A 12500-nucleotide genomic window follows, 5' to 3' on the forward strand; every position below is an offset into this window, starting at 1 on the left:
CTGGCATGGGTGCCCTTAATGTGTCACTGGTGGGGATGCCTTTACCATATCACTGGCACAGGTGCCCTTAACATGTTACCAACATTGGTGCATACATCACCAGCACTGACCATGACTACGATTTCATTTAGCTGGACATATCTTCTAAAGCACAGCAAATCTCCAAAAGTCTTGATCACTTGTCATCGTCTTGCCACAGTATCACCAACTGGGATAAAGTTACAGGACCACAAGTTATACTAACACTAGTCACATTTCCACCAGCTGTAACAAAGCTACCATAGGACTGGCTTTACTATCCATGGTAAAGCCAGTCCCTTTTAACAAGCCGTAGTAAAGCTAGTCACAGTGTCACGGACCGTGTTAAAGCTAGTCACAATATCATTAGTAATAACAAAACTGCATGTGGTAAATCTCAGCAGGTAATATTGTACAATGGTGCTTCATCTGTAGTAGAATTAAATCTAGGTACCATGGAGCAGTGCTAAAATCATCTGTGGTAGAACTAGCTTAAAGTCTCACAGATTATCAATTGGCATTACATAAATACAATTAGAATGAGTCATTAAGCTATCTTGGAATAATAACAATGTGGACGAGGGTGGCAGCTTTTGCTTCTCCTACTTTTTATGTGAGGGATGGAGGGATGGTGGTGGAAGTCCTCCCTCTCTTTTATGCATGTGTAGTGGTGGTGGTTTTGTGGCAGTAGCCAGCTAGAGGCAGATGGTCATCTTCAGAGTTCTATACTGCTCAGACAGTCCCTTCTGTGGAAATTGGTTATGTCAGAAATCATAGGGAGCACACGTGCATGTGCGTGTGCACACACACACACACACACACATACTCTCTCTCTCATTCACACACACACATACTCTCTCTCCTCTCTCTCTTGGATTTTTTGACTTCATAAACAGGCATCCAGCTTGAGGGTAGACAGGAGACAGATGAGGGTAGATGGGGGATAGCACTCCTCATTTTCTGGCTCTGCAACCATTTTCTACCCTTCTTCTCACAGTCCTTGTAGCACCATCAATCCCAGTGGCAGAAGTACATATTAAACTTTCATCATCACCCTCATTGTCATCATCAACATCATCATCATCAATATTGTCATGGTTGTCAGTATTCTCATTTGATCAGGGTATCTGCTTGTATAGTAGTGAGAGTAGTGGTGGTGGTGGTATGGGCGGGTGGGTGTTTTGTCATTGACTTAACAATGTCTAGGGTAATGGGTAGAGGAGGGTTTTGTTTCCCCCTTTGGAAAAAAAGAAATATATATATATATAAAAAAATTTAAAAACTAAAACAAACACCAACAACAAATAGATTGGAATACAGTTGGGGGGACAGCAAAATTAAAAACGAATAAAAAGAAAACCAGACTAATTAAACAAAAGGGAACAGTTAATTGATTATGGTTTTTAATTACTGATACGACAATGATGACGATGACAACAACTAAATATCTGAAACATATTATTGTGATTTATTCATATGTTTTGGAGTTTACCCCATATTCCAGATCATGTTTGAATAACTTCATATTCTATTATTCTTCTACTGTTTTCAGTAGTTGGACTGCGACCAAGCTGGGGCACCCCTTCTGGGAGGTTTTAGTTGATCGCCTCTGATACTTATGTTATTCTTTTACTTGTTTCGGTCATCTGACTGCAGCCAAGCTGGAGCAATGCTTTGAAGGGTTTTAAGTTGAACTAAATAATATATATATATATATATATAATATATATATATATATATATGTGTGTGTATATGGATATATTAATAATAATAAAGGTGGCTTATTCACAATTTACAATCAAAAGACAGAACTATAGATGTCACTAAATTGACTAAGGGTGCTAGTTTGCATCAGCATTGCTAGAAATAAGAGTCAAAACAACTCAGCCATGAGAACATACTTATCTTATGACTGACAAGGCAGGCAAGCTCCCCAGAGCATCCAGGGTATATGTATATATATATATATATATATATATATATATATATATATATGTATATATATATATATGTATATATATATATATATATATATGTATATATATATGTATGTATATATATATATATATATATATATATATATATATATATATATATGTATGTATATATTTATATATATCTGTTTATGATGGATGTCAAATACTATTGTAATTACTTCAACAACAGCAGCAATAACCCAATCACTAACTACCCCACCACATACACCGCGTTAATTATATCATCAACAATCACAATGAAAATAATATCTCTGATGCCAGAACCACCACCACCACCACCACTGCCGCCACCACCACCGTCTCCACCACCAGTATGTGTGAGAGGGAGAAGCAGCTACACAACAGCATCAACAATGGTTCTATTATCAGAGGCATATCACAATGGCAGACAATCCACCTTTCGCCCTCCCTCCCTTTTATCCCTCCCATTACAATTACCAGTTCTAAAATTTCCGGTTATGTCTTGCAATTTTACAGAAATTTAATGAATATCAAAGAATTGTATACACACACTACATACATACTGCGTAAAATGTGTGTGTGTGTGTGTATTACACACAGATATGCACGTGTGTATTTGGTTGTATGTATGGCATTGTGTGTAATCTATGAGTATGTTGATATGAATGCTGATATAAATTTGTGCATTGTTTTGTGTGTAATTGTATGTGTATGTGTGTGTGTGTGTGTGTTTGTATGTGTGTGTCTGTGAGAGAGAGAGAGAGAGAGAGAGAACTAGACAGTCACACAAGTTTTACAGATTTCAAAGTTATTAATGTTTTATTGCGAGTAGTTGTGTGTGTATTTTTGTATATGTGCACTTGTTTATGTGTGTATATGTATGTGTGTGTGTTTGTATCTATGTGTGTGTGTGTATGTGTGTGTATATATGCACACACACACACATATATATATATATATTGATAGATGGGAATTGAGATATACAAAAGGCCTCAATAGGACTTCTATATTGAAAAAAAAAAAAAGGTGGGTGTGTGAAGATGCAGTTAGATTCAGGGAAGTCAGATGAAAGAATGAAGTAAATAAATAAATACAAAGACCCTTTCCTGGCTCAAAAGGAAAAAAAAAATCCTTATCCACAATCAAGCATAACAAAAAACTCAATAGACTTCAGGTTGATGGGGTGTGTATGGTATGATGGGCAATTTGAAATCGCCAAACCCTCTCCTAACACCTTTTTTATTTTTCACCATTCCGGAAACTTCGCATGTCTTACTCCCACTCTTTCTCCCTCCCCGCCACACTTCCTTTTCTTAACTGGAAATGTGGAATGGTTGAATGGTTCAAATTTAGGAGGGACTGCCAAAAAATCTGTGTTCTTTTAATGGTTTCCACACCGACCAGAGAGAGAGAAAGAAACGGGTGAGTTGTTGGGTTTGAATGTAATTAGTCACCACAACTGGACATTGTGTACGCGTCTGTCTGTCTGTCTGTCCAGTCTGTCTGACTGTCAGTCTTCCTGTCGCTTTGTGTTTATATGTGTGTGTTTGTGAGTAAATATAATGATGTCCAATGAATAGCGGCTTGTAAATTATATAATTAGTGAAAGTGTGTGGTGTGTGTAGACGTGCATGTTAACGTGCATATAGATGCATAGGTGTATGCATGCAGGTGATGTATATTTGTACAAAGATGTGCTTCTGTGTATGTGTGTGTGTGTGTTGATGTAAGCACATCTGTGTTCATTAATGCGTGCACATTTGTGTCTGTCAATACTTCACATTGTTGTGTGTGTGTGTGTGTGTGTGTGTGTGTGTGTGTGTGCATGCGTGCATAATGATGTGTGTATGCACAGTCGTGTAAGGATAGGATAATTGGGCTTGTGGTTCTGACTCCGAATACCAGTAAAATATTCATATCGGAGGCATCATCCGAGATGTGTGGGTGGTCTGGATAATTCTTCAGAGTAGGGCAAACTCATCCCTTGTAACAGCATCATTGATTGTTCAGGGATGAAGATTTTTTGTGACTCATGCTTTGTGTGGTGGTTGTGTAGATATGGCACAGTATAATTTTCCCATTATCTAACACTTCCTCTCCTACTTAGAACAATGAACTCTACCTCCACATGGTACCTATTCACAGCTGGGTGATTGTTACCAGAGAGTAACTTCATATTTATTACCTTTTCACTATTGTTTACATACACATACCACAAAACTCTCCACAAGTCCAGCATCATTCAACATCCACGTTGCATGCTGACATGGGTTAAATGGTTTGACAGGATCCAATCTGTCTGGCCCTCGTGCTGGTGGCACGTAAAAGCACCCACTACACTCTTGGAGTGGTTGGCGTTAGGAAGGGCATCCAGCTGTAGAAACTCTGCCAGATCAGATTGGAGCCTGGTGTAGCCATCTGGTTTGCCAGTCCTCAGTCAAATCGTCCAACCCATGCTAGCATGGAAAGCAGACATTAAACGATGATGATGGTATATACATACATACACACACACACTCATATATATATATATATATACAACAAATCCATTCACAAGGCTTTGGTGAGCCTGAGGCTATAGTTGAAGACACTTGCTCAAGGTGCCACACAGTGGGACTGAACCCAGAACCATGTGGTTGAGAAGCAAGCTTCTTACCACACACCCACACCTGTGCCTGTGTGTGTATAAAGGATAATTTTTAAAGAGAATTGTAGCATGCACAACCTTCATCAACCTTAATTGCATACATAGTTCTGTGTGTGTGTTTGCGCATGTACACACACATACCTTCTTATAATAACGTTTAACACTTCGTTTATATAGTTATGAATATATATATATATATATATATGTATATATATATATATATATATATATATATATATATATATATATATATATATATATAATGTAAATAGATATTACACACACACACAGAGAAAGAAATTATAGTCGACTTGTTTGTGTAACGTTTAATTATTCATTAGTACACAAGGATTAAATATACTATGTGTATGTATGTATATATGTACATCTTAAATACTTCGTTAATGGGCAGTATACATACATGCATGAATATGCATACACACACGCATGCATGTGTGTGTATATATATATATATATATATATATATATGTAATTCATTAGCGACAGTATTTAGGTTGCATGTTACAAGTTTTGTGTTTTTAAAGTGTTCCGTTAATCTGCAATTATATGTGAAACATAAGCTGTAATGAGACGAACAGTTTTTATAACCTGACTGTTTAACTGTTGCGGATATATAAAAAGGTTTCTCATCTGAAGTGGAATGGTCATTAAGATGATGAAATGCCTGAACTAATTGTTTTGTATACACACACACACACACACGCACGTACGTATATATATATATATACCAGTCTGTGTGTAATTTCTCCGTGTGTTGTGTACTTTAATGTTTTTGCATGTAAAATAATTAACATTCAAAATGCGTATTTTAAACATACGTGTGTGTTTGTGTCTGTATATGCATACGTACATATATAAATATGTCTGTATATACATACATATATATATATATATATATATATATATATATATATATATATATATACACGCATACGCACGCATGCGTGCATGTACAAATACGCGCGCGCACGCATACTCGTGCGCACACACATATGCGCATGCATACATGACCATACGCACGCATACACACACTCATAGATGTACACCTACACCCACGAGCACAGACGTACAACCACAGCCACACACACACGTATGTCAGTGCTTCCTTCACGAACTTAGACGAGTATTAAATGGCGTTACATATTCATTGGATCGTAGTTTAAGCTGTGGAATATTCCACAGGCATTTAAAACTTTAATATAATTTCCAGGCATGCTCAAATTGTGACACTGTGATGGCTGACTCCTTGAATTACTAATATTTATTTCTCTATTGCCCACAAGGGGCTAAACATAAAGGGATTAAGTCGATTACATCGACCTCAGTTTGTAACTGTTACTTATTTAATCAACCCCGAAAGGATGAAAGGTAAGTCGACCTCGGCGGAATTTGAACTCAGAACATAAAGACAGACGAAATACCTCTAAGCATCTCGCTTGGCGTGCTAACCATTCTATCAAACCAAAGAAGGCTTCAGTATAGTTCGTGTCACCTCAATTTCAATGAAATAACTTAGGACAATCTCAAACAATTGTAGATGGCGCTTTCTTGCCTAGAGTTATCACACAATAAGGAACAAGCCAGACGTTCAGGAATCCTGCACCTAAACACGCGTGTGTGTGTGTGTGAAGGTATACATACACATACATATATGTATCATCATCATCATCCTTTATTGCCTGTTTTCCATGCTGGCATGGGTTGGATGGTTTGACCAGAATTGACAAGCAGAAGAGCTGCACCAGGTTCCAGTCTGATTTGGCTTGGTTTCTACAGCTGGGTGCTTTTAATGTGACACTGGCATATATATATAAGTCAGTAAATAGTGGGGTTGTGTTAACCGCACGTGGAGAAATAATAGGAAAATGAAGAATAAGGCAGAATACTAAACTGGAAGCATATTTTAATAAAGATTTCTAACCGGCTTTCATTGCGAAGCAAATTTTCAAGAAGGAGAATGAAAATGTTTTTTACAAAGAAGTACAAAATGAAGAAAATAATATATAAAAAAATAAACATATCAATACATTATATTGTCTTTGAGCTTTTGAAGTTCAATGGTAATTCATGTATATAATGGTTGGAAAAATAAGGATGCATGAGAATTGAGTTGTGTTAGGTTTAAAAAAAGGAGCTAAAAGTTTGTGTTAAGCAGGAAGTGTGTGTAAGGGGGGACAAATCTTTTTAGTTGGAATTATGAACTCTTTTTCAACAGGAAGTTCATAATTCCAACTAAAAACATTTGTCTCCCCTTACACACACTTCCTGTTTTGACACCACACTTCCTGCTTAACACAAACTTTTAGCTCCTTTTTTTAAACCTAACACAACTCATTTCTCATGCATCCTTATTTTTCCAACTATTATCTACATGGATTACCATTGAACTTCAAAAGCTCAAAGACAATATAATGTATTGGTATGTTTATTTTTTTATATATTATTTTTTTTAGATATTATTTTCTTCATTTTGTACTTCTTTGTAAAAAAACATTTTAATTCTCCTTCTTGGAAATTTTGCTTCGCAATCAAAGCCGGTTAGAAATCTTTATTAAAACATGCTTCCAGTTTAGCATTCTGCCTTATTCTGCATTTTCCTATATATATATATATATATATATATATATATATATATATATATATATATATATATATACATATATATATATATATATAATACAAAATATTAAAGGAAAAACACAAGACATGAATAAATAATGAGCAGAGTATATTTTTTTCTCTTTCTGTTTATTAATGATCTGATAAAGGACATATATAATTATAAACAACAACAGAAAAAAACAAACAAACAAACAAAACAAAACGGAGCATGGCAATGTCTAACAGCTTCTTTTTATATGTCTTTAGAATCAGGAGCGTTGGAGGGTAGAATTGGTTATATGTGGTAGGATGTGGCACTTGAAAAAGCAAGGTAGTCCTCTAAAAAATCCTTTTTTGAGTTTTTTTCCTTTTTAACAAAATGACAAGCTTTCCAGTAAAAAAACAAAAAAAAAAAAATGATAATAATATTAATGGTTTTAAATTTTAGCACAAGGCTAGCAATTTGTGGGGAGGGGATGAGTCGATTACAATTACATTGACCCCCAGTGTTCAACTGGTATTTATTTTATCGACCCTGAAAGGATGAAAGGTAAATTGAACCTTGGCGGAATTTGAACTCAGAATGTAAAGACAGACGAAATGCTTCTAAGCCTTTTGCCCGGCGTGCAAACGATTCTGCCAGCTCTCCACTAAATGATAATAATAATAATAATAATAATCCTTTCTGCTAAAGGCACAAGGCCTGAAATTTTGAGGGAGGGGACTAGTCGATTACATCGACCCCAGAGTTTCACTGTTACTTAATTTATCGACCCCTGAAAGGATGAAAGGCAAAGTCGACCTCGGCAGAATTTGAGACAAAGTGCCACTAAGTAATTTGCCTGGTGTGCTAACGATTCTGCCAGCTCACTGCCAAATAATAATAATAATAATAATAATAATAATAATATGTGGAGCCATTTTAATGAATTTTAGCAATTTCTTTGCAGAAAAACAAGGAAACCTTTAAAACGGAAAATGAATGGTTGTTGTTTGTTTGCATGCAAAACTGGTTGTTGAAATTTTGTTCTTCATTATTATGACGATGATGATGATGTTAATAATAATCATAATTTCTAAGTTAGGCACAACTCTAGCAGTTTTGAAGGGAGGTGGTTAGTTGGTTATTTTATTGATCCCAAAAGGATGAAAAGGTAAAGTTGACCTTGGTATAATTTGAACTCAGAATGTAAAGGGTGGAAAGGAATACTACAAGGCATTTTTTTGTTTTTTTACTGATACTATAATGATTCTGCTATCACCCTAACAACAACAATAATAATAATAATAATCCTTTCTACTATAGACATGAATCCTGAAACTTAAAGGGAAGGGGGCTAGTCAATTGCATCGACCCAGTGGTCAACTGGTACTTATTTCACTGACCCGAAAAGGATGAAAGGCAAAAATCAACCTTGGTGGGATTTGAACTCAGAACATTAAGACAGATGAAATGCTTGTAAGCATTTTGTCTGGTATGCTAATGATTCTACCAGCTCACCACTTTAATAATAATAATAATAATATTAATAATTATCGTTATTATCATTTTGAGCATAGGCACACATATCTGGGTTGACGGTCATTATATTGATCTGTGGAATAAAACTAAATATTTCAAGTCCTTTTGTCTAACACCTATCCTTCAATCTAATATCCTTGATACGAGTATTAAAAGTAGTAATGCTAATAATAATTATAAGGCATTTTGTCCATTATATTAATGATTTAGCCAATCTATTGCCCTAATAATAATTCTTTCCACCTCTGGCTCACAACGTATGTGTGTGTGCGTTTCACATACACATATATGTATTTATTCATTTGTTTATTTGATATAATCATTTTTTTTTTCAAGCTTGCATGGGATGGACAAATTTAAGGCATTGATTTACACAGCTGGATGGCCTTCCTAATGTTAACCCTTGTTTTTAAAGTAAGGGATCATTTATTTTACATGGCTTTGAATGCATATGATTTGTTGATAGAAAAAAACTGACGAAACTATGCCATGCCTGCATCTATATATATCAACATAAATGTATAAATATACATACACATCTGCGTGTTTATGTAGATATATCTACAAATATATAAATAATTTTTATTACAGAAGTATGAGCATGACAGCACAAATGTGGTTTTATAGTGGATCTGGCTGGAAACATTGGAAAAATTCTCTCTCAATATTTCAGCACAAATAACTCCAGTGATGGTAATGGTAACACCTACATATTTTATGCGTAATTTTAGATATGGTTAAGATGGTGCTTCCTGGTTAATGAGATGAAGTACAACACGAATGCTGTACTGTCTTACAAAATGTGTGTGCGTATGTGTTTATACTGACACACCTGGCATATTGTTTCCATACTGTGATGCCAGGCTGTGTTAAGTCTCTTCCTGCTTTACACAAAGATGCAGTCAGAAGAGAAACTGCAACCAGCAGACAACTATTTATATAGAAATTTACCCAGAATTTGGAATATATATGATAAGCTTTGATAAAACTTTGTTTTTGTGGCCCAGAATAACACATGGCTCGTGTCATACTGCATGTTTCTCTTGTCAGCAGCTACAGAAGATGGTAGTTTTTGATGTGGAGATTGATGCACTCGCTGATAAACACGGAAGCTGTTGCTATTTGGAAGGTTACACACAACCAGAATCTCTCCATCTCATTCAAACTGCGTATGATCTTTGTATACTGCAGCAAGAATATGAGGAGAAAGTGTGTGTGTGTGTGTGTGTGGGAGAATGTATAAACACTGTAACACTGAAATATATCTTACTTCAGTGTACCACATACAACATGCTTAATCTCATTGGGAAGAAATGCACAACGAAACTCAAGCTCTAGAACTTATGAATACTACAGATATACATCTTACATCAGTACTACAAAATTAAATGCTTCTCAACATAACAAGAACTAGAGTTCCAGAACTATGAGTACTATAACTATGTGTATTTTACATATTTTACATGCTACCATATTGTCTCTGGTGGAAAAGGCTTGAGTGTTGGCTGTTTAATGGAGACTTGATTGAAATGTCTTTCTATGGCAGGCTGGTAGGTATTCGCACCATTAGATGTGGGCGCCAGAAGCTCCACTGCAAAGATGTGCTGAACTGTGAACCCAAATGTTTATGGTACTGAACAGACTAGAAACAGCAGCAATGTGCAGAATGGTTAATCTGGCATGGATTATCTTGATATTAATTTAAACAAGACAATCAGAAACTTTCTAAAACAGAAAACTTCATGGCAGAACAGGCTATAATAATAATAATAATAATGACGATGATGATGATGAAGATAATTATTTTTCTAATTTAGACACAATGCCAGCAAGTTCAAAGGGAAGGTGGGGGCTGGGGTCGATATCATCAACCTCAGTACTTGAGTGGTACTTCATTTGATCAACCCTGGAAAGAGGAAAGGCAAAGTTAACCAAAACAGGATTTGAATACAAAATGTCAAAAAAGAAAATGAAGTATAACACTAAATACTCTAAGGTATTGACTGATGTACTAACAATACTGCCAATAATAATGATAATAATATGCTCTATATTGGTCATTTTTGAGTGGTAGTAAAGACTGAACATGAATGTTTAAAATGTACTTTAATGATAATGTTTATTAAAAGGCAAACTTTGTTCTGAGATTGAAATATCAATGAAGAGGAGGGTAGTGCCAAATATATTATATATATATGTTACATATATATATTATATCATATATACAAACACACACACACATATATATATATATATATATATATATATATATATATATATATATATATATATATATATAATTATATACACACACACACACATATATATATATATTATATATAGTTTTTTTTTCTATGCACCAATACATATTTACAAATAAATTAACAGAATGATTGTTAAAACAAAACAATTGAGAAAGGAAATCAGCCAGCTAGTGTTGATAACAACAGGTAAGTTCAGGTGTAATAAAAGGTGATAAGGATTAATAGTTAATGTTGTCTGCTAATAATTCTTTTGTCAAACTTCGATAAAGGAAGTTAATTTCCTCTTATGCTCTCTCGATCTCGGCACAAGAGGAGTGGTTTAGCATGTGGAAAATGTCAACGCCAATTTTCTCTAACCATTTAGCATTCAAGGTTTATCCTGTTAAATGCAAATTGTTTTGAATTAATCATACATTATCTCATAGCTTGAGGATTTCGACGATCAGCTTGTTTAGTTTTAGAATGGCATTGTAGGGGTTGTGTGAGAGGCCGGATCTGGCCAGTTTCAATATAAAACAGGTTGAATATTTTGTTCTGATATGGCTGGTTTGAATGCTAAAGTATTAAAGTTAATAATTTGCCTGTGAATATAGTTTGCAAAATTTGGATAAGAAAGATAAGAATTCTTAATATTTTGGGCAAGACCCTTAGTCACAGAGCTGGAACTCACTCCACCCATGGTACACAAACTTGCAAAATTTCCCAAACTGACAGAATTTTAGACGACACAAGCCATGACTAGTTTTCTTGAAGTCCTTTGTATTCATCTATAAACTTGAAGTATGCAGAGCTGTTATACTGAAAAGCAACTGAAAGAAACAGGGTTAACATGTATTGCCCTAAGAGTACAACACAAGGGTTCACGGTAGGATTGTAACCCTGTCTGCTCATTTGTTTGTACTCTAGCATGTTAATTCTATTTCTTAACAAGTACCATTATTTACAAAATTATAGAGATGCAGTGAATTCCAAAGTCACTTTTAATTTTGTTCTTACTGATATCTTCTGCTAAAGAAATATAAATTTTTCCATATTAACTGACAAGATGGAAAGTTGGGATGTATTTAATGATTTAAAAATTTTTTGGTTGGCTGGTGTTAAAAATGATCAAAACATGCATTTAAAAAAGGTTTAGATGGTAGGTTTCAAGGGAAATTTAACTGCTATTTCTTATAATTCAAGAGACCACAAGGAGGCACTTCCACCAAAGTATTTATGGTGTGTAGGTAATTAATATGGTTGCAGATGCAACTAACTGCACACTCTCTATGCAGCAGAAACATGTCTGTCGTATAAACCAGTTATGCTATGTATATCATCATCGATTAACATCTACTTTCTATGCTGGCATAGGTTAGATTGTTTGACTGAAACTAGTAAACTGCACCAGGTTTCAGTCTATATATATATATATATATAGGGATAAGCAAGTTAGATAGATCACATCCCTAAAGGTGGAGGCTCGTCTC

This window comes from Octopus bimaculoides, chromosome 22, assembly GCF_046866305.1.
Source record: "Octopus bimaculoides isolate indiv1 chromosome 22, ASM4686630v1, whole genome shotgun sequence".
In the NCBI taxonomy this organism is placed as follows: Eukaryota; Metazoa; Mollusca; class Cephalopoda; order Octopoda; family Octopodidae; genus Octopus; species Octopus bimaculoides.